The following is a 24,902-nucleotide window of genomic DNA, read 5'->3' as shown; positions in this document are numbered from 1 at the left end:
TGCCAAGTCCATCTACTCTGTCTCTCTGTATTTGAAGATGTAAAACATGTTTCATCATGAGCCTTTTGGAATAGCAATTCCTCAATTTTTTGATAAGAGTTATTAAGTCTTTCAAAGTTGATAATCTTTATAAAGTTATAGAAATTATTCTCCTGGTTCTGTTCACTCCACTGCACCAGTTCATAAAAATCTTCCCTGGTTTCCCTGAAGATATCCCCTTTATTATCAAAATAATATTCCATTGCATTCATATATCCCAACTTGTTCAGTCTTTCCCCAATTGAGAGCATCTTCTCAGTTTTTCAGTCTATGAATATTTTTGTGCATATGAATCCTTTTCCTTTTTATTTGATCTCTTTAAAATATAGGCCTAATATTAGTTAATCTGGGCCAAAAGTTACATATGCATAATTTAATAGCTTCTGGGACATAGTTCCGAATTGCTTTGCAGAATAGTTGGACCAGTTCACAACTTCACCAACAATGAATTAAAGTATCTTTTCCCACAGTCCATTAATATTTGTCATTTTGCTTTTGTCAACTTTGCCAATCTGATGGGTGTGAGGTAGTACCTCAGAGCTGCTTCAGTTTTCATTTCTGTAACTATTGGTGATTTAGAGCATTTTTAAAGTTAATTTTTTTTTTAGTTTACAACACTCAATTCCACAACTTTTTGAGTTCCAAATTTTCTCCCCCCACTTTCCATTCCCTCCCCTCCAAAAGTGGTATGTGATCTAATATAGGTTCTACATATACCTTCACATTAAACTTATTTTCCCAATAATCAAGTTGTAAAGAAGAATTATAACCAATGAAATGAACCATGAGAAAGATGAAACAAAACCAAAAATAAAATATTTTTTTAAAAAAGAGAGCAAATAGTTTGCTTCAATCTGCATTCAGACTCCATAATTCTTTCTCTGGATGTGGATAGCCTTTTCCATCATGAGTCCTTTGGCGCTGTCTTAGAACCTTGCCTTGTTGAGAAGAACCAAGTCTCTCAAAGTTAGTCATCACAGAAGCAATGTGTCTGTGGCTGTATACAATGTTCTCCTGGTTCTGTAGAGCATTTTTTTCAAGTGAGTATTGATAGCTTTGTTTTCTTCCTCTGAAAAATTGTTTATTTATATTCTTTGGCCATTATCAATTCAGAGAATGGCTCTTATTCTTACAAATTTGCCTCATTTCCCTATATATTATAAATGAGAAGAGAGCCAAGATGAAAGAGTAGAGGCAGCAATCCAAACTCTCCCAACATTCCCTTCTAAACAACTTTAAAATAACACATCAGATCAAATTTTAGAGCAGCATAGCCAACAAAAGGTCAGAGTAAGAAAATTGTCTAGCCAAGAGAATTTAGGAAGTCAGAAGGAAAGATCTGTGACATTAGGGTAGGGGCTGGACCAGAGTACATGCAACAGCAATACCAATGGTAGACAGGTATTGATGGCAGTGGCAACACCAGCAAGCAGCAACAACTTCGGGAGGTCTCAATCTAGAGATAGTAAGGGGATCAGGCACCTGGTCAAAAAGAAATTAAAGACCCCTGCTGGCAGTGGATACAGAGCAGGGTATTGTTTGGCAACTTCATTACCCATACATAGTTCCAGGTCACAGTTCCAGGGCAAAGAGAAACACTAGCACTTGCAGCTGCAAGGGAGCAAGGCCTTTCCCGAGTAAAGACCAGAGGACAGACCAGGAGAGCAGTGACCAGACCTCTCCCTAGATCACATCACTTTTGAAGCACTGAAAACTTATAGATCCCAAGAACTAGCCATGAAAACAACAAGGCAAAAAAGTCTAAAGCTTGAGACAGTGCTTTCCCCCCAAATAAGAGCCCAACTTTAACATAAAGTTCAAAGTCAATAACTAGGCTGGAAGAATGAGGAAACAACAAAATAAAAGAACCTGACCATAAAAAGCTACTACAGTGACAGGACAGCCAGGTGGCATAGGAGACACAAGGGCTAGGCCTGGAAACAGAAAGACTCATCTTCCAAAGTTCAAATCGGACCTCAGACACTTACTAGCTGTGTGACCCTGGATGAGTCATTTATCATATTTCCCCATGTGTAAGACACACCTTAATTTTGGGGCCTGAAATTTGAAAAAAAATGTATTACATAAAATTATTGAACTCAAGTTTTGTTCATCTGCTCATAGCTTTCAAGCATCTTTTGGGCAAGTCTGGTGCATGTACACATGCTTAGTCCATTCCCTTTCATGAACCTGAAGCACCAGTTGTGTCCTCCTTTGAAATCAGTAACTTCTTTTTCATCAGCAATTCTTCTTGCCTCGTGCTGAATCATCTTTGTGGACACAGGAATTCCAATTGCCCTTTGCTCTTCAATCCATATCTTCAATTCCCTCTCTAAATCAGGCTGTTTTGCTGACTTGCCTCTCATGGCCTTCTTCTGCCATAGTGTCTTCAGTAGGGTTTCTTCTTCCCTTAGCCAGTCTCGGGTTGTTTTCTCAGTTGGAGGAGGACCAAACTTATGTTCAGCAGCATGATTTCCATTCACTTTTGCAAACTGGATCATTTTTAACTTGAATTCAGCACTGTACAAAAATCTTTTCTGAGATATTTCTGGGCAGAATGTGGCAAAACGTAAACTAATATACCAGTAACAAATGTGAAACAATGAGCGCAAAGATAACAAGCGCAAAAAAGCAGGAAATACAAGTAAAAAAAAAATCTACAGTCACTGTATAAGACACACCCAGTTTTTAGACTGCAAATTTTTCAAAAAGGGGTGAATTTTATACATGGGGAAATACGGTAACCCTATTTGCCTCAGTTTCCTCATCTGTAAAATGAGCTAGAGAAGGAAACTGAAAATCACTCCAGTATCTTTGCCAAGAAAATACCAAACCGGCTCACAAAAAGTCAGGCACAACTGAAATGCCTGAACAACAATATGGTGACAGGCAAGACCAAGACATAAACTCAGAAGAAGACAACAATGCGAAAATAGGTACAAGCAAAGCCTTAAAGAAAAATGCAAATTAGATACAAGCCCAACAAGAATTCTTAGAAATCCTAAAGAAAGAGAAGAAAATCTTTTTTTTTTTTTTTTACAGCAGGAGGGCAGGGCAATTGGGGTCAACTGACTTGCCCAAGCTCACACAGCTAGTAAGTGTGTCAAGTGTCTGAAGCCAGATTTGAACTCAAGTCCTCTTGACTCCAGGGCCGATGCTCTACTCACTGCACCACCTAGCTGCCCCTGAGAAGAAAATCTTAAACCAAATAAGAGTGATAGAGGAAAAATTGTAAAACAAAATGGGAGTGATGCAGAAAAATTTTAAAAAAGAGAATTAATAGCTTAGCAAAAAGAGGCACAAAAATATGCTGAAGAAAATAACACCTTAAAAAACAAAATGGGCCAAAGGGTAAAAGAAGCCAAAAAAAATATTTAACTGAAGTAAACCACTTAAAAAGCAGAATTAGTCAAATGGAAAAAGAGGTATAAAAGCTCACTGAAGAAAATAATTCCTTAAATATTAGGATTGGAAGACATCCAGTGCCAAGATGATGGAGTGAGGCAGGAAGTCACTTGAGCTCTCCCAAATCCCCCTCCAAACAAACTTTAACAATACCTCAGAACAAGTGTTGGACTGGTAAAGCAGCCTACCAGCCCAAGACGGCTTGAAAGGTCAGTCTGTCTCACTGAAGTAGGAGGAGAGTGTGATTCCACAAGCAAGCCAGCAGCAGGCCACACTCAAGGAGGCCAGCAGTGAGGTCCCACCCTCAGTGCAGACCACCATCAAGGCCTCAAGCTCTGAGGCAAGCCAGCAGCCAGTGAAGGCTAGCAGTGAGGCCTTACCCCCTGAGTAAATCACCAATGAGGCCCTACCCCTGGGACAGGCCTGCAGCAAGGCCCAACCCCCAGTGCAAACAAACAAGGAGGTCCCACCCTGGGGAGGCCAGCATCAAGGCCTTTCCCCCAGTACAAGTGAGAAGAGAGGCCCTCCCTCTACTGTAAGCCAGCATCTAGGCCCCAAAGACCAATGCAAGCCAGCAGCAAGGCCCCAAACCCTGGCACAAAAAGCTTGGAACCTTGCCCACTCTACTCCTGGAGCAGATCCCAACTTTTACATGAAGAAAAAAGACATAAAAATAAGCATAAAAATGAGCAAAAACAAAAATGAAAAATAATCTGACCATAGAAGTTACTATGGTGACAGGGAGCATCAAGACACAAACTTAGAAGAGGACAATGATATCAAAATTGCTACATGTGAGTCTCAAAGAAAAATGTGAATTGGTCTCAAGTCCTAAAAAGAATTCCTAGAAGAGCTCAAAAAAGGTTTTTAAAAAGCAAATAAGAGAAGTAGAAGAAAAAATGGGGAAAGAAATGAGAATAATTCAGAAGAATCACAAGCACAAAAAAAAAAAAAAAACAGAAAAAGATTCACTGAAGAAAACAACTCCTTAAAAAATAGAACTGGCCAAATAGAAAGGGAGATACAAAAGCTCATTGAAGAAAATAATTCCTTAACAATTAGAATGGGGCAAGTGGAGCTAATGACTCTATGAGACATCAAGAAATGATAATACAAAATCAAAACAATTATAGAAGACAATGTGAGATTTCTTATTGGAAAAACAGCTGACCTGAAAAATAGATCCAAGATAATCCCACAAGACTCATGATGAAAAATGCTAAATACCTCCAGAGAAAGAAATGATGGCATCTGAATATAGACCAAACCATACTATCTTTCTTTCTTTCTCTTTTTCTTTCTTTTCACTTCTTTTCTTTCTTTCATTCTTTCTCTCTTACTTTCTATTTGAGTTTTCTTCCATGGAATGACTAATATAGAAATGTTTTACATGATTGCACATGTATAACCTATATCAGATTGCTTAACATCCCAGGGAAGCAGAAAGGAAATGATAGAATTTAGAACTCAAAACTTAAAAAAAAGAACAAATCCTCAAAATTGGGGGAAAATAAAATATTTTTTACGAAAGAAGGAAATGGCAAACCACTTCAGCATTTTTGCCCCAAATGGGGTCACAAAGAGTTGGACATGAACAACAACAAAAGGGATGTGATGTATTGCCTTTCCAGGATAAATATACTAATACCCAAAAGAAGTAAGAAAACAACTTTGGCTTAATAAAACATGCCAAAATGTAAAACAAAAAAAAATAAAATAAATGTAAAAGCCCACTTCCCTGAGTTTGAAAGGATTAGAGACTCCAGAGGTCTGACTTCTGGGCACCCATATATAGCACCTTATATTTGAAGGAAGATTGGACTTGGTGGTAGGAGACCTAAGTATGAGTGCCAATTCTGCTATTTTTCTACCTGTGTGACTCTTGGCAAGTTACTTGGCCTCTCTTAGATGTAAATTCCTTTATAAAAAGGAGTCCCTTCTAGCTCTAAACTCTATAATGCTATAACTTTTGTGCCATATAATTTTTCAGCCTTCTTATATGAGTAGGAATTTGAAAAGAAAAAGCCAGACAGCTTTCAATCTCTGTACTGAATATTATTCCAATTTTAGCTTAAAACAAGCAGCTTGTGTTCATGTTTATTTTTTATGAGAAAACCAGTAACAACACAAGTTTGTGCAACTCTCAGACATTTTAGATGTGATTAATTACATACTTTGGGCCATGAATATAAACTTAGCAGCTTTTCAGATGAAATAAACATACTGTATTTGCTTCTCAAGTTCTGGAAAGATAACTAAAACATGAGAAATATTTTAACAGACCGTCTTGGAAAAATGCTTAATGTCAATGTGAACAGACCAATTTTTTAAAAGAAAAAAGGAAACAAACTCAATATGAGTCTAAAACCCTGCCTGGACTAAGTCGGGTAACATCATTAGCAACCTACTAAAGCATGAACAAAGGATTGCTGCTGTAAAAATCAGTAAATAACTGAACTAATGAAATCTTAATGAATTGAAAGGGAATTTGGGAGGGAGGAAAAATATGCTGTGGAGGTGCTACTTTTTAAAAATCGGGGCTGGGGAACATTATCCAACCCTCCCACCATGAAACACATTTTAGAGTTGCCATTCTTGATTCCTGGCAACCATGTGGAAGATTCAGGGAGGCTGCTTCCAGTCCTTGTGTGGCTCATCACCGAGGGCTCACACTGTGAGATGACAGGAAGTCCCTTTACTGGCTTTGGAGCTAGAAAATCTGATAATTTGGTGAATGTATGAAAGGAAACAGCCCAGCCCCTTACTTCTTTCTCCCTTTCTAGCTATAAATCGCTGCAGGATTTTTTCCAAACTTTATCCTGAGCATTGAATGGGACAGAGAAAATTGGGCCTTCATGAGGTGAAAGAACATTGACTGAGTTACCTCTTCGTATTTATTCTTTCCTGTTCTTTAGGCAACTATGTCTTAGTCTGAGATAGGCATGTCCCACACTGGAGGTGACCTTGTGAGTTTCACAGATCCAGAGGTCCTGGGCCTAATAAAAGGAGTAGAGAAAGCTATTGTAGTATGGCCAACTATGAGACAATTGGCCCAAGCCTGGCCAGTTTACCTGAAAACATGTTTTAACAGTGTCAAATTGAGATGAAATAGAAAATGCCTTATTAGTAGTTCTAAAAACTGCTTTTTGTACTGATAAAGTGTAAGTATCAGCCCCAGGAGATTATAATAACTGCTATAAATTAAGTTAGTGAATCCTCTTTTAAGTGTGCTTTTTATCAAATGAACACTTGTAAGTGCCCCGTGTTTAGCATTCCTTTTGAGTGCCACAATAAATCACTTGCCCAATCCTGATTCATAATGTACGTTAAGTACTTTTTTTAAATTTCCCCTCCCCCTTTAGGGGAGGTCCTAGACATGAGCCATAAGTAAAATCATCCCCTATATACTGAGGTTGGGGACCAAAGAGCCAATGAATGTCAGAAGGAGTCTCTCATTAGAGGTAAACACCCCCATAAATTAAACCAGTCCACACTTCATACCTGGGTACAGAGTCAATCAGTCAATAAACATTTATTAAGTGCCTACTATGTACCAGAAACTGTTGCTAAGCTCTGGGAATACAAAGAAAGGCAAAAGATAGTCCCTGCTCTCAAGAAGCTCACAGTCTAATGGAGGAGAAAACATACAATCAACTATTTACAAACAAAAATACACAAGATAAACTGGAGATAATCAGTGGAGGGAAAGTTTGGGTATTAGCAGAAATGAGAAAGGCTTCTTTTAGAAAGTGACATTTTTACCTGGAACTTAAAGGAAATAAGAACAGCTAACTCTTGGATAGTACTTTAGGTTGGCAAATATTTGTCAATATTTACAAATATTACCTTATTTTATCCTCACAACTCGGGGAGATAAATGCTATTGTTGCCCCATTTTACAGATGGGGAAACTAAGGCAGGCAAGCAGTTAAATCATTTCCCCAGGGTCACACTACTATTAAGTGTCTGAGGCCAAATTTGAGCTTAGATCTTCGAAACTCCAATGCCAGTGTTCTCACAAATCTTTGGTTCTCTTTCCTACAATCCTTTTCTGTGTTTGCCTTCTGATTTTCAATGTGTAAATTATCTGTTAAAAAGACTATTTGGGGTGAAGGGTAGAGTAAAAAGGGAGTTTTGTGAAAGATTCCACAAAATAAGAGAACCCCTTGACTGGTTTCCCCTTCAAAGTCAGTCCCGCAAACCCCAGAAATAAGACAGAAGATAGGGGTAATTTCCAGTATTCATAAAATTTAAGTGTACATTGATTATTTGGATATAATACTAACATTCAAAGTCTATAAAAAATCATTTTTAGGGAAGGTTAATCCACTCTTAAAATGAAACCCTAAAAATTAACATAGGCACATTAATGCAGAGGGATGGCTTTAAATTATCTCTTACATAATCCAAACTCTTGAATATCAGATCTAGAAACTAAAACATGAAGAGGCAGACACTTTGCTGAAGCCTATGGACCAGATCTAGGCCACCAGTGTCCTTAGGCACCTCATTGCCCAGACAGATGCCATTGACAGGAGTCCTTCACTAGTTCCTCCTCCCCATGTAACATCAAACATCAAACATTCCTTCTGCAAGACCTACCTCCTTTTCTCCTTTATGAATTCCTCCTGGGGACTCCATTTTGTGGAGGAGTTCAAGCCAACTTCCTTTCCCCTCCAGGCCCTGTTCCTCTTCTGGACTTTAAAACCATGCCCCCACATCAGGTAAGTTCAACTTCTCTGTCCTGCACTTCTCAGCTCCCTTTTGCCTTTTGTCTTCCCGGATTAAAACATTATCTCCTTGAGCACAGAGACTGTCTTTATTTTTGCTTGCATTTGTATTTGCAGAGCTTAGCTCAGTGCCTGGCAGACTGTAAGTGCTTAATAAATGCTTGTTTCCTTCCTTAGCCAGAGTGAAAAAAGGAGCCAGAAACAGAGCATGTGTATGCAGTTCAGGCTGCTACCAGGAAGAGAAAAGAGAAAGAAGCAAGAAGGTAGCAGGCTACTACCAGGAAGAGAAAAAGACAAAGAGGGAGCAAGAAGAGAGGCAGCGGGGGAAGATTCCCAGGCCAAATCTCTTCCAGCCCCATGAGTCTGTGTCTGTAGGGAGAGGGAGTCCCCATCTATGGTCTTCAGCCTGCTGGAATAAGGGAGGAAATGAACATTTTTTACAAGTATCTGCTCTGTGTCAAGTACTTTACAAATATTATCTCATTTGATCCACCCAACAACCCCTTGAGGTAGGTGCTATGATTATCCTCATTTTACAGCTCAGAGAACTGAGGCACACACACAGATTAAGTGACTTGCCCAGGGTTACACAGCTGGTAAGTATCTAAGGCCTGATTTGAGCTCAGATCTTCCTGACTCCAGGCCCAGCCCACTATTCACTGCACCACCTAACTGCCTCCACTGCCAAAAAAGAAGAAAAGTAGTATCCATCGGTCTTCCTGTTTTATACTTGGGGTATTTCCAGTCTGTCCAAGAAGACTTGTGTAAGAGAGTGTGATGAAGAACTTCTGTGATATTTTTCTCTACCTCTCTTTGCCAGCTCATTTCCCAGTACCTCCAGAGAGTGACACATTCAGTCTGAAAGTCGATCACTGTTACAATTACTGTTTCATTCCATTATGAAAGTTACTGATGGGAGGGACAAAGAAAGTAACCTCCACATTGCAAGCTTGTCAAGTTACTGCATTCTTAGAGTACAAAGTAACTCTTTCAAAATAGCCTGTAGCATCCTTAAAAGGAAAGCTGTACTTCTGATCCCTAGTCACACTGCCTAGAAGAGTTCCTTTCTCAGAGATTTTATTTTTTACTCTGGCTCTAGATGCCACCCAGACTTCTTTATTAGCCAGCTGGAAAGCAAGGAAGTTTCACTTCATTACAATATTGTTGTTCTGAACATGTAAATAGGCAGGCTTCCAACATCTCTGGATCTATGATTTTCCTAAGCCCCCAGGCTTTTTAATATTCCAATTTGTCATTCTCAACCCTCAGGTGGTTAAATTAAAGAACTACTTTTAACATCTTGGATTCTGGCACAAATTAGGCCTTTCAGTTTGTTTAACTTGGGGATTTGTGGCGAAAAAGTCTTGCTCTTATTTCCCTAAATGCTAAAATAAATAAATAAATAGATAAATGAGCAAATGAATAAATAAATGAACAAATAGATAGATAAATAGATGAATGAATGGACAGATAGATAGATAAATGAATAAATAAATGAATAAATAAATAAATTGAGAAATGAATGAATAAATGAATAAATAAATAAAGCTTAACATATCTTAAATTTGGAGCTGGGAGGGAGAGAGACCTTTGAAATCATCTAGTCCAATCACTTCATTTTACAAAAGAGGAGGAAATAGAGGATCTCAAGAGAAAAAGTAACTGGTTTAAGGTCACAAAAGTAAGAAACAGAAGAGTCAGGTTATAAATCCAGATCCCCAACTCCAAGTCCAACAGCACTCATTCACATCACTGTAAGTCTTTGATTTATATAAGAATTATCTTAATATATTCTAAAAGAAATATGTTTATAACTGAGCACCTTTTCAATTTACCTATGTCCTTTAAAAAGGAGTGACCCATAAAAACTCGGGAAGTGGGCAGTGTCAATCACTTTATGAGACATATTAATTTTCTAATATTTTCTTTCCCAATAGTAAATCTCTAGTTTTGCTTCTCTTATACCTGGTATGGCATTTTCAGAAATATCATTTGTTCAATAGAAATCATCGATCCTAGATATCACAGATCATCCAGGCATCTTCCCCTTGTCTTCAAATAAATAGCTAATATAACAGTAAAGAAAAGATACAAACCAATTGGAATTAAGCAGGCAATAGTAAAACCCAATGAGGCATCCCCGCTCATGACATTTTGCCTCCTAAAAAAGTTGACTATTTATTATTGCTTTGCACTTCGCTCTAGAGAGGGAACTATTTTCATTTAACATGTTTTATCACAACACAAATTTTCCCATCAGGAATGATTGAGTTCCTTGGGAAAATGATATATGAAGAAGGAATTAAGCTGAATGTTATGCTATATTCTTTAGTTTCAATTAATATACAGTGAATTTTTGACATGATCTGTCAGAATAGTGGCTTTCAAAGCAGGTGTATCTTTTCCATTGGTGTTCAATAACCATTTGTTGAGTTAACGTCATACTTATTTTTTTAAGTCCTCAAACTTCAACCTTAAAGACTTTTAGCCAATTAGTTGACTTGTCATATTCTTGATAAAATTTTTAGAGTAAGGATGAACTCATATCAAAGGGTCATTCTTGGGCAAGGTCAAACTCTTTTTGCTCTTTCCCTAAGAAGGCATCAAGTCCCCTCCCCCAAGGCCAAAAGGATGACATCTGTATTGCACATAAGGCCAAGGAGTAAGAGACAGAATCTGACATGCAACACCACCACCACCCTGCCCCAGGATCCATGCTTTAACAAGAAGACACAGGTGCAATTGTCAACATTGTTCTCACCACCAAACTGAAATACCGTCCTGCAGAACCTTTCACCTTTAGGAAAAGGCTTAACTATTATTTCAGACCTTGAAATACTGCACCTTTCACCGAAATATTACTTTTTCCTATTGTAATGCCCCTTAGAGTCCCATAGGCAGACCCCAGGTGGGCTTCAAAAGTTGTATCTCCTAGGTGGAGCATACCTTTCACTGGAACCTTTGAGCCTTCAGTACATGTGGTTTTACCACTCATAAAATGCCTATGTTCCATAGAGAGCTCAACTTCCCTCCAGTAATTAACGTGCTAAGAACTAAAAAATGCGCAAAGAACTGTCCTACACAATGGGTATACAAAGACAAAGTGAAACAGTACCTACAATGTTTTTGAGAGACATGGTATGTACATATAGAGAATAGAAGATAAGAACTGGGCTGTGATTTCATTGGTATATGGAACCTCCAAATGTCCCTTTACCAATACGGTTTGTCACTTTCTCTGAAAATTATTCTTAGAAAATTTCCTAAGGCACTGGAGTTAAATGACTTGCCTGGGTTCATATTGTAATGTATCAGAAGGGAGCTCTGAGGGAAGAAAAAAAGGGGGGGGATGTTACATGATAACTTTATTATACATTTAAAAGGAAAAACAAGTCGTACATAATAGATTTGTGGTTTCATGTACAATCATCTTTTTTTTGTTCTACAATGTTATGGAAATGCTTGTTTTATTTCTTAAGTTCAGAATAAGATAGTTTTTTCAAGTGAACTAGCATTTGGGGAAATCATGAAAGGCTTCTTGTAGAAGGTAGCACTTGACATGAGTCTTGAAGGAAACTAAGGATTCTACAAGGTGGAAGTGCCTAGAAGATAGCCAATAAAAAGGCAGAAGCAGGAGATGGAGTGTCGTATGTGCAGAGCAATATGTTGTTGTGACATTTGTGGCCTATGAAGGAGAAGAATGAGTGATAAGGCTAAAAAAAGTAGCTTGGAGTCATGTTATAAAGGGTTTTAAATGGCAAATGGAGGAGATTGCATTTTATCCTAGTGGTAATAGAAAGCCGTCCGTTTGGAGGTTTTCTGTTTGTTTTGTTGGCTGAGTAAGAGACTGCACTTTATTAATCACTTTGCCAGCTACGTGAAGGATGAGTTAGAGTGGGAACATATGGAGGCAGAGAGACCAATGAAGACACCAGTAGGAGTGCACTGATGAAAAGGAGTACTAAAAAATCTATGCCACCATGTGTTGTACCAAAAGCAAGGTGGCTATCTTTTGCACTTCTGGTTCTGATTTGACTTACATCCCATCCCCAGGCAACAAGAAAAAATAAGGTAAGAGGAAGGCTTGCATGGAAGTAAATATTGATTTGTTACATATCATTATACTTAAACCTTTGGCAGGTAGGTGGCACAGTGGATAGACTGCCAGGCCTTGAGTTAGGAAAACTCATTTTTTTGGGTTCGAATCTGTCCTCAGACACTAGCTGTGTGACCCTGGGGAACTCACTTAACTCTGTGCCTCAGCTTCCTCATCTGCAAAATGAACTGGAGAATGAAATAGCAAACCACTCCAGTATCTCTGCCAAGAACCCAAATGGGGTCATGAAGAGTCAGACGTGACTGTAAAAATGACTAAACCTTGACCTTGAGGCGTAACTAGGAGTTGTTTCACATAGAGCAAAACGTTTGGTAAGGTTGAGGGAATAGCAATGCAAAGTCTTGGAGGATGTGTGTAGATGACTATCTGATGTGCTGGGAGAGGACACAGCATGCTCATGAAAGAAAGAGGATTCACTTTGCAGTTTATTTGTTGTGGCTACACATTTGAGGGAGAAGTCAGCATGTTGAGCAACAGGCTTTCATGCTAAAAGTGGAAACTTGGAAACATAGCCTTTGCCACTAAGGCATTACCATTTGGGTACATTTGCTTAAAAGTTTTGCTAAATAACCTGTAATATACCCAACAAGATTCAATCACGGGCCTAGTTTATTGTCTATTTGCATTATCTGCTCAAGTTAAAAGGATTAATAGACTAACTCTATAGATTATCTGCATATGATCTGCCACTAGGCATTCTTCATGCACTTGGTTTTTCCTGGGTGGGCGGTTAGGCCAGTCTTTTCAGAGTTCCAGGGACTGATGCAATCACCAAAATGGCATTTGCAAACAGAAGCATCTGAAAGACTCTGTCAGCTTTGAGGAAGAATCTCTTTCTCATTTAGACACTCCCTAAATATTCTCCATAATAGTACAGCAGTTCTTAAACTGTGGGTCATGACCCCATAAAGGGTCATGAAAAATTTGACAAAAGTAAAAGGTTTCTGAACACACAATGACCAAAAATTAATCAAAAATCAAACGGTAATGAACCCAAGGCATCTCTGACAGTGCTTGCCTGTGTTCCACTGGGCAACTTCACTACAGCCTTGGTTCTGAACAGATGCACTTTGTACTTGCATGCCCTCAAGCCACACAATGCCAAACAATGCTGCCAAAATGGGAAATGGGGTCATGAGTCAAAAAAGTTTAAGAAGACCTAACACCTATGGCAAGTATGTGCCACTGAAAAAAGTTTAAGAAGCCCTAAACATCAATGGCAAGCATGTGCCTCATTTGATGTTAATGACCAGAAGTTTCGCGTTAATAATCAGAGGATTATTAATTACATACAAGAGAGCAGTCAGAAAAATAAACCAAGGCCTTTATAAATGTCCCCAATTACTAGTGATCTGTCATACTCTGAAATAACTTTGATTTTTTTTTATTTGCACAGGTTTTATATTTACTTCTTAAGTTTTAATAGCTTTCATACTTACTCATTAAGCTTTTTGTAGCTTAAAACTGCCATTGGACTTTTGATAGATAAATGAATATTTCATCTTTCAAGGAATCTTGTATCATTTTAACAGTTAGGTGGTGCAGTGGATAGAATGCTAGACAGAGAATCAGAAAGACCTGGGTTTAAATCTTCCCTCAGACATATACAAACCATGTGACTCTGAGCAAGGCATGTAAACGCTGCATGCCTCAGTTTCTCCATCCGTAAAATAGAGATGATAATAATAGCACCTACCTCCCGGGGTTGTTGTGAGGATAAAATGAGATAATGTTTGTAAAGTGCTTTGGAAACTTTAAAGTGCTATAGAAATGCTAGTTGTCATCATTGACAGTAAGTGACACTCTGCTGGAGGAAAGACCTTCAGGTGATGTTTTATCCTAGAAATCAAACGTAGGGTGTGTTTGGTGTGCAGTAAACACAATAAGAACTTTCATTGTTGTTGCTTTAACATTTCATTCAATTATGTAAGTGTAAAGGTGTAGTTTTCTGTAGAACATTTTTTGCCTACACCTTCCTGAACTAGATATATGTATAGATTTTGTAAAGATCATAAAGATTTTGTTGAGGTAGAGATGTAAGCATATAGGTTAGAAGTTACTGATATCCTTTCAACTGTACTTTTCAGTAGTAATAACAGCTGTGATTAATTTTCCAAGCATTTGGTAAACCCTTTTCTTTCAAATAACTTGAGAAGCATTGCCCCTCAAAATTCTTTCATACCCATCGGTTAACCTTCTTAGGACATAGTGACAATCTATGTTTATATCTACTCTTTTATTCATTTCCCCTTTTTTAAAACCAGTAACATATTTAAACAGATCAGGTTAGAATGCCCTTGATTGCCAGTTTCCTACTTCCAAATCTCATTTTTATTTTAAACTTGGTGTTGATTTAGAACTTTGTTCTAACAAGTTGATGGTCTAACTATATTAAACAATAGATTCTGAAATGACTCCCCACATCTGCATTCTACAGTTTGTAGGCATAGAGAATATAATCAGTTTTTTCAAATTATTAGTTGGTCCTCATCATTTCCAGAATCTTCTCACTCTATTATTGAAGAAAGTTTTAGTGCCATGTAGGTAAAAGGCTACAGAAGAGCCTACAATCCTCTCTTGTTTTCTAACTTTGAATCATGTTTTCCAACATGATTTTACTGTCCTCTTCTATGCCCACCTTTTCTTTCGGTTCACAAAGAATTAAAGTATATTTAGATTTAATTAGATTTTATTGAGTTCTTCATAGAATAAATCTGCTTTCTCATTCCATGCAATAGTTGCTGGCAAATAGGCTGTAATTATAATCATGCTATTCTTTTTGAAAATGTATATAACAAGTAGTTCTGTAAAAGATGGCCAAATGTGCCATTCTGTTATTTACTCTCTAAGAAGAACATGTGAGCCATAATTCCATTTAACCAAAACTTCCTTTTGTCTCACAATTTCATTTGTAGCAAAAATTTCAAAATTGATACGATTCAGTTCCTCCACTATTATGTTCACTTACTAAGGCTAAGGATCACCTATTTCAAAAGCAAGAATTAAGTTAATATTTATAAGATGGTCTAAAAACTGTGTACTTTTTAATATCTACTGCTTGTTTTCTGCTAGTCATTGAACTATCAGTGCAGAGGGGAAGGGAACCATTTTGCATTTTTCTTCCATGAATGGAATGGTTTTAATTTTCATTTTACTAATTATTCATGATCTGGAACATTTCATATGGTTGCTAATAAATTGGGTTTCTTTCCTTGAAAACTGTTTATATTCTTTAACTATATGCCTATTGGGGAATGATTCTTATTCTTATAAATTTGAATCAGTTCTTTATATACTCCTTGGATGGAAGACCTTGGTCAGAAAAACTTACTGTAAAGATTTCTTCCCAGTTACCTGATTATCCTTACACTTTTAACTGCCTTGGATCTGTTTGTGCAAAGCCCTTTTAGTTTTGTATAATCAAAATTGCCTTGTGATTCTTTCTATCCCCTGCTTGATCATGAAAACTACTCATATCCATAAGCCTGAAAGACAATTTCTTCCTTCCTCCTCTAATTTGTTTATGATGTCACTCTTTTGGTCTAAGTCATGTAGCTATTTGGAGTTGTTCTTGGTACATTGTGGGAGATTTGGGTTTATACCTAGCTTCTAGCAAATGACTTTCTAGTTCTGGCAGGAGTTTTTCTTGACTAGTGAGTCCTTATCCTCATAGTACAATGATACATTTGAAAATATTATTTACCTAAAATGGCCCAAATGAAAAACTGTTATCATGTGAAAAAGGTTAGCTCCAAATTCCTAGAAAATGTATTGAAATGTAATATCTTATTCTCTAACACTGCTAGACAAAGGAGATATAATCATTATGATAATTACAATGATAGTGATAGCAATAACATTTCTGATTTCTTCAGTCTTCACATCTACCATTTCATTTTATTTTAGTGAAACTGGTAGGTAAAAATCAGACATACCTGATTGTTAAGAGGGTCAAGTAAATGATTTTCTGTATAACTCCCTCACCCCACAAACTCAAAATAATAAGAAATATATAGGGATTAAATAACAAATATATATAGGGACTAAAGTAACAAATATATAGGATTAAAATAGTAGCAGGAAAAGAAGAGGACAAACACCTCCACAGAATGCAAAGCCTTCTAAAATAAGAGTGGAAGACGGAGTTCCGTGAAGGTTCTCTTCACCCTAACCATCCCTAGCACTTGCATGCCACCACTTGCCACCAGTGGCTGTGGCCACCAGAGAGTGAAAAGGATGCTGCAGAGAGTAAAAAGAAGACACGGGCCAGGTAGATGAGTAAAGGACAGCTCCATTGATTAAACTGAGGGACAGGGCTTATATACCTTTTTAGGCAAGCAGAATCAACAAGTTCACATGCAAAAACATTTGCATTGCATGACTTCCTCCTGCTTTGTTCCCTTTTGCCATAAACAATATTGTGTTAATAGCCCACAGGTGGTGTTTAGCATGTGTGTGCCGTGGGGGTTTTGGAGAGAGCACGTGTATACCGAGGAGGCTTGGAGAGCCTTCATCCTGAGCAGCACGTGTACACAGAGGGGGTTGGTATGGAGACCCCACATGCCAAGTTATCAGCCCAAGGGTAAGAACAGGCCTCAGGGAAAACCTGGCCTGTATCTTATCCCAGTATGGCCTTTCTCAGAGCTGGCCCTCTACACTTCCACATATCCCACTCCAAATGAAAACTGCCTCATAGGCTTGTGTTTTAAGCTCCAGCCTTGTGGCTCATGGCTTCTTCCATTTCTCCTCATTGCAGTGACCCCATCTGATCCCCACACACCACTCGACATGAGGATAACATTCAACTTGCTTGACTTGCAACAGAAAGAGAGTGTATTTATGAAGGGAAAGTAGAGATCCTGCAGGGTGGAGCCACTTATAAAGAGAAGAAACTCCATGAGGTGGGAGGAAGACTGTTTCAGTTTTCTTTGTTTCTCCCCCAATGACTATCACAGTGTCTTAAGCATACTTCGGTATGTAACAAGAGCTTGTTGGATTGAATAGAGCTAACATTATAGTGGAAAGTTATCTCTAAAATAGTAGCACTTAAGAAAGAAACTAGCTGATTTGGAGCTCCAAAATAAAGAACTGGAACAAACGTCACTATAACGGAATCAAAAGACATCAATGTTTGAAGGAAGTGAATTCTACAAGAGCCAAACTGACCAAGCTAGAAGACAGTATATGCAAACACATGACTTAAGTAACTAAGAAAAAGTGTGGTAAGTTAATAAGCCTGATTGTCTTAATGTGAGAAGTCACACAAGAAAATTACCCAGAAATATTAAAAGCAGAAGACAAAGTCCTGATCAATACAACAATCCAGTATCCCAGGAAAAGAGGGGTGCAGACATAGGTCCAGATATAGGATACACTGATACTACTATGTCCCTGTTGTAAGTGAGGACAGCAGTAGAACTGAAACCTCTGACATGGAATGCAAAGCAACTTCCACTGTACCATGTTGTCATCTTCATTAACTGATATTTCTAGAAGTGAAGTTCATCAGAAGGCTCCCAAAAATATATAAAAAATAAAATATAGGAGGAACAGGTAACATATGCAAACCATACTAATGGATAAGTGAAACAGAGAAGTGAGCATAGTTTTGGTCTCTCAGCTCTATTTTTATGAGGGACATAAAGTGAATAAAATGAATTAAGAAAAAATGTGTAAGCCCATGAAGGTATACTACATTTCATAAGGGCCTACATTGGGGGAAAATCTAAGGAAGAAATGGGGTGGGGGGGGGGTGGGAAGGGTTGAGGGAAAGTGAATTAACTCTTCTCAGAAAAAGGTAATACAAATTAATATTATGTAAGTTAAAAAGTTGGGGGTTTGGTGGGGGAGAGGAAGGGAGGATTTTAATTCACAGTCTTATATGGGCTAGGAGAGGGAAAATTAAAAGAGAAAATAATAAATAAAAAGAGAGACTAATAATTTAAAGGGGAGGCAGGGAGAGCTTGTGGGAGAAGAATGAGATCTAATTACTATAAGCAAAACTAATCATAAGGAGTAAATGCTAATTTTAAAGGGAATGTAATCTATTAAAAAATTCAATGGAATAAAATATATATCTAGCCATTATAAACCAAAAGTCAAATGGATTATTGTTCAGTGATTTTTCAGTTGTGTCCAACTCTTTGTGACCCCATTTGGGGTATTCTCAGCGAAGACAGCAGCTCATTTTACAGATGAGGAACTGAGACAAACATAGGGTCACACAGCTAGTAAAAGTATGAGGCTGGATGTGAGCTCAGGAAGATAAGTGTTCCTAACTTCAGGCCCTGCACTCTATCCATGGTGCCACCTAACTGCCCCTCAAGTGGATTAAACTCCCCCTGAAAAAACAAAAGATAATTACAAAATGGATGTTGCAAAAAATGGAAACAAAAAGGGTACCCATTATTTGGGGAATGGCTGAACGTATTGTGCAATGAGATGCTATAATACAAGGAACAACAAACATGAGTCATTTAGGAAAATATGGAAAGACTTATGTGGATTGATAAGAAGTGAAATAAGCAGAATCAGGAGAACAACAAATAAACTTACTACAATAGTATAAATTAACATAACTGAAAGGGAGTCCAACTCTGTTGAATGGCCAATTTAGGTCCCCAAAATCTTCTTACAAAACACACTGTGTAGAAATTTGGGACTCTAGATATAGAATGTCGCATATTTCATCAGACACGGTCACTGTATCAGCTGTTTTTCTTTGAAAAGGCACAATTCAGGGAAAGGATGCAGTTTGGGAATCACTGGCATAAAAACAAAAGGCAGCAATAAAACTTTCATTTTTAAAGGAGATTTGTTAGATAAATGTTAACAGATTAGTCAGACAAGTCAGTGGTTTGTCTAAAGTCACAGAAGGAAATAGCAGAACTCCCACCAAAATCTGGGGCTAGTTTTCTGGTACAGTAGAAAGAATAATGGGTTTTGACTCAGTGGACCTAGGTTTAGATCTTGGCTCCACGTTTACGTGACTTCAAGCATGGCCTTTTTCCTCTCTGTGCCATTCTTTCCTCACATGGAAAATGAGAGGATTAACCTTGAGGACTTCAAGGGTCTTCCTGTTATGAAACCTATCAAAAGATTAAACCCCTCAATGCCATAGTCCCCATTCTCTTCTAATATACCAAAATAGGATACACAAGATTTACCTCTTTCCAGAGCTGATTATGAATGCTTTCATCAGTAAGGCAAGATTCACGATATTCATGGTGACCATGAATGTGCCTGTATAGTTCAGAATCACAAAGTATAAGAGACTTTCCGCACAGAAGGCAGAAGAAGTAAAACATTTATTCAGATACTGGAGGATCAAATTCCAGAACCAATAACCCCAATTTGACATAGCAGTAATTGTATCCCAAAACCAGTAAGTCCGCCTCAATGCAACAGCAAGGAAATTAAAACATAGTATCACAGCAAAGAGCCAAGCCGTCCTGCAACCTTCCCTTCTGCTAGGGACCTCTCGTAAACACTCGTGAATGAATCCTAACTCTCTGCGTGCCTGCGTCCTCTCCTCCTACAGTTCTGAAAGCTCTTGCAGTTCTCAGAGCCCTTCCAGTTCTCTCTCTGTCTTCATCTCTGCATCTCTTCCAGTTCTCCATCACTCGCAGCTCTCTCTCTCTACTCTGTCTTCTTCTCACAGCTCTTATAGTCTCTTCAGCTCTCTAGTCTGAGCTTAATGGCTACCCACGCGTGTATATATATATATATATATATATATATACACACACATATATACTTTGTTTAGGGCCCTGGGGCTTAGCACCCACTTAGCAAATGGACCTTCCTACAAACAGGCCTCTCCTAATCAAGTTTCCCTTAACTAGCTCCACCTGAAGCCTACTGAATGGGTGGGGAAGATCTTTGATCACATTAGCACCACAATGCTTCAGAATTATCTGTCAGTAAGGCAACTATCTTTTATTATGAACCTACTAAGTTCTAGGCACTGTTAAGTGTTGAGAATACAAAGAAAGGAAAAACAAAAACAAAAATGGTTCCTATACTCAAGGGGTTCACAGTCTAATGGAGGAGAAAATATGCAAACAACTATGTTCAAACAAGATATAGAGAGAGATACAGATAGATAGATACACACATACATATACATATATATTATATATGTATATACACACACACAGGATAAATTGGAGAGTACTTATTATTATACAGTATCTGCTGGTTTAGACTTGCCACCGCCACTCTCCAATATGATACTTATTACCATTTGAGCTAATAGGCCAGGATCTTTCATTCAGATTTATAATCATGTAGATATAGAGCTGGAAGATAACAAAAAGGTCATCTAGTCCAACTCTCTTAATTTACAGATCAGGAAATTGAGGACCCAAAAGGTTAAGTGATTTGACCTAGACCCAAAAGATAGTGTGGCAGAGCCTACATGTGAATTTCCATCCTCTGATTCCAATTCCACAATTCTTTCTAAAATACCACACGGCCTCCCTCCTAGACTTTTTATTTAGCAAAAATTACTGGCTCTCCTTAACTGCAGGCTTCAAAGGGTTAATCCAGTTTTCAAAATTGTGTATTTTATAATCAAGGGAGGATTTGTGGTATTGAGAAAACCTATCTCAGCATGTTTCTGTCTCTAGGGGCTAATCAAGGGAGAAGTTTAGAAAGAGGAATACCTTGACCCAGAAACTGTGCCACCACTTCCTACATCCTCTATTGGTAAAACCTCGATTGATAAAAGAACAAAAACCTGCAAGCCTAGCAAGATGAGCAAAGAGCATTTAGGCTTCGGGGGCTGATTGAGGATACATTTACACCCAGGGCATGAAATAGGTAAGATGAACAAAACATGTCAGAAGTCCCTTTCAGTAGACAGAGGGAGGGGGGGAAGCAGTGAAGCAGGGGAGCCACCCACAGAATGAAAGGGGGAAAGCATGCAATGACAATCTCTGAGCACAGTTTCATATTTCCTATGATGGTGTGATATGAAATCAATGCCCATGAATTTCAGGCACAAGAAAGAAGAGTTTATCAGTCCCAGTATTTCATAAAAATCTTATTGAAAAGATATCCAACCTGATAACTCCCCTGTTAATTATTTTCCCTCTCCTGCTCTCACTTTCCCCTTGCTACCCCACTACTATTTCTTAGGGGAAAGCATATTTTATCTAAAAATACACACTGTTGACACAGTGTTGACTAAACTATCAAGAAAGTATTAAAATGCTATTTCAGAGAGCAGAAAGATTTTCATTAAAATGGGCAGAATTTTAAAATCTTTTAAGAAGAAAAAACCTTGCACTACTAAAAACATATTATTTTAAAAATATATTTTATACCTAGGCCATGCAAAGGAATTACTATGAATTGTAATTTCTATATTGTCAAATTACAGATTTTTGGAAATGCATTTCTGTAGTAGTAATTTAGGTTTTGACAGTTATCTATATTGTGATTATTGCCTTGCTGACACAATTTCAAATGTGTATGTGAATATTTATCTACAATCTCAAGTCTGCTTTCTTTAAATGACTTACCAAAATTATGAGTTCTTCATAACACCATATAAGATGGATCCTTTTAATAATACCATGTATAATTAAGAATATATCCCTGTGCAGCTGGAAAAATCCATTGCCACCTGTACAACTCTAAAAGTCACTTTGCATTCATAGACTAAAAAGCAATTTTATTACCTGCTACTTTGTTCAAAAATAAGTTAGACAGGACTGAATAAATTATTCACTATGTAATACTTGGCTAGAGCTGTGATATCATGCATTTGGGTATGCCTTCCATGAGGTTAGACTGAAACTAGCCAAAACTTTTTGTCTCATGGAATTCCTGCCTGGGGCCTTTCATAAATTGTCCAAAAGATCCATATAATAGGCTGGAGGCTTCTGGTTCTTAGAACACTGTATGGGTTCCAGTGACGCATTCAGGTTTCCCATCTGCTATATGTTACTCTCATTACAGGTTCAGCCCTCCCCTTTTTCCAGTCATAAACAAGTTCTTTCACAGATGAATTAAATGAAAACCACTTCCTAAAATGGGAGATTCAATTCTCATCTCCATGAAAATCTGTCTAAAATTTCCTTTTATGAATCAGCTATGGAAATTGGTGGCAGTTTTTAGTGACGTGAAGCCAACTGAAATCTTACTCCTTTTGAGAATACCCATCAAGTGACTGGTCTGCAGTTACAACTTCCCCTTCTTGCAAGATGGCATAGGGTGTCTGCCATCCTTATACACACCCACCATAAAGACAGATCCTTGACACATCACTTTCAAAAGGTTGCCAACCCTTGGTTGATAATCAGACAGCCTGACAGAGGCAGTGTGTTGCAACATTAGTCTGAGTTGAAAGACCTGAGTTCTAGTGCCAGTTCTGCCCTTAACTAATGTGACTTTGGGCAAGTCATTTGACCCTCTGCATCTTGTTTTCCTCACTTGAAAAATGAGGGGATTGAATTCTAAGGTTCCTTCATTCTCCAAAATTCTGTGGTTCTATGATTCCAGATTAGAGGACCAGGTCCAATATGTTATGGTCTTAGATTTTAGCCAAGATCTGGAAAATTGGAAACTCTTCAGTATTGGCTGTTATATATTAATGCGATTGTGTTGTCATATCTGTAGGGTATCTCTCTCTAGTGCATTGATTGTCTTATATTTTGATTAAATATTAACAACAAATATTTCAAGAAATATGAGATGTTTCCTTAGGTAAATCTCCCTAGTAAAAGTAGCACTTGCTAAAAAAAAAAACCTGTTTAATATAAGGAACTGAGGAAAGCCTTTGAAAATTAAGCTCCCTAACTCGTTAGTGGTCGTGTTATTTGTCCCACTTCAGAGCATTCCTTAAGCCCTTCTTCCCTGGAGTGAATATGACCCAAGAGAATGAAATTTGTCCTCAGTTCCTTGTTCAGAGGGAATAAAAAGGAGAAAGGAGGAATATTAATGGTTTTCAGTACAAACCAAAGCTACATACAAGCTAGGAAAGTAAATAGCCTTTTCCTTGTGCCTCGAGAGCACATTTGTGCATGGCAGTTAAAGACCTTACACTGATGAATGATTTTTAAGTAAACAAATCTTCTTTGCTTTTAACTTTGTGGGAAAGCATTTTAAATCACATAAGAGCATTAGGGAATGAGACTTAAAAAAACTTGTGGCAATCTATTTATAAATTTCTTAAGACAATTGTTGATTTCTCATAAATTCATCTTACTCCCTATGTTAAATTCTTTAATATTACTTAGAATTACAGACCCAAGCAATGTTATTCTAACAAAATGTTATTGTGACAAAACCAATCTACTTTTCTTACATAGTTTTAAATTGTTTTCCAGAAAAATTGTACCAATTCACAACTCCACCAAGAGTGCCTTAGTGCTCTTGTCTTCACACAGCTTCACCATCAATTACATTTTTAATTGTCATTACATTTGCCAATCTATTAAGTGTGAGCTAAAACTTTAGAGCTGTTTTAACTTGCATTTATTTTACTAGCAAAAATATAGAATATTCATTAATTATAGTTGTTGATAGCTGACATTTCTTCTTTTGAAAATCACCTGTTCCCTCTTAGGTACCACATCACACCTGTCAGATTGGCTAACATAAGAAAACAGGAAAATGATAAATGCTGGAGATGTGGGAAAACTGGAACACTAATGCATTGTTGGTGGAATTGTGAAATGATCCAAGTATTCCGGAGAGCAATTTGGAACCAGGCCCAAAGGGCCATAAAAATGTGCATACCCTTTGACCCAGCAATACCTATTCTAGGGATATATCCCAAAGACATCACACAAATGGGAAAAGGACTCACATATATAAAAATATTTGTAACAGTTCTTTTTGTGGTGGCAAAGAATTGGAAATTGAGGATTGCCCTTCAACTGGGGAATTGCTGAACAAGTTGTGGTATTGGAATGTAATAGAATACTATTGTGCTATAAGAAATGAGGAGCAGATGGACTTCAGATAAACCTGGAAAGACTTATATGAACTGATGCTGTGTGAGGGGAGCAGAACCAGGAGAACACTACAAACAGTTACAGATACACTGTGTGATGACTAACTTTGATAGACTTGGCTCTTCTCAACAATGCAAGGTTCTAAGACAACTCCAAAAGACTCATGAAGGAAAATGCTATCCACATCCAGAGAAAGAACTTTGGAGTCTGAATGCAGATCGAAGCAAACTATTTGCTCTCTCTTTTTTGGTTTGTTTCTTCTTTCTCATGGTTTATTCCATTGGTTATAATTCTTCTTTGCAACATGACTAATGTCAAAATATGTTTGATGTGAATGTATATGTAGAGCCTATATTGGATTGCATGCTGTCTTGGGGAGGCAGGTTAGGAAAAGGGTGGGGGGAGAAAAATTTGGAACTCAAAAGCTTGTGGAACTGTTGTAAACTAAAAATTAATTAATTAATTTAAAAGGGAAAAAATCAAGAAAATCATCTGTTCATTTGGCCACCATATCTTTCAGGAGAGGTTCTTGTTCTTATTCTTATTTAAATCAGTCCCCTACACATCTTGACTCACAGACTTTTATCAGAGAAATTTGGGGCAATGATTTTTTTCCCCGACCAACAGCTTCCCTTCTCATTCTAG

The sequence above is a fragment of the Trichosurus vulpecula genome, chromosome 2, assembly GCF_011100635.1.
Source record: "Trichosurus vulpecula isolate mTriVul1 chromosome 2, mTriVul1.pri, whole genome shotgun sequence".
Classification (NCBI taxonomy): domain Eukaryota; kingdom Metazoa; phylum Chordata; class Mammalia; order Diprotodontia; family Phalangeridae; genus Trichosurus; species Trichosurus vulpecula.
This window is presented reverse-complemented; position numbering follows the sequence as displayed.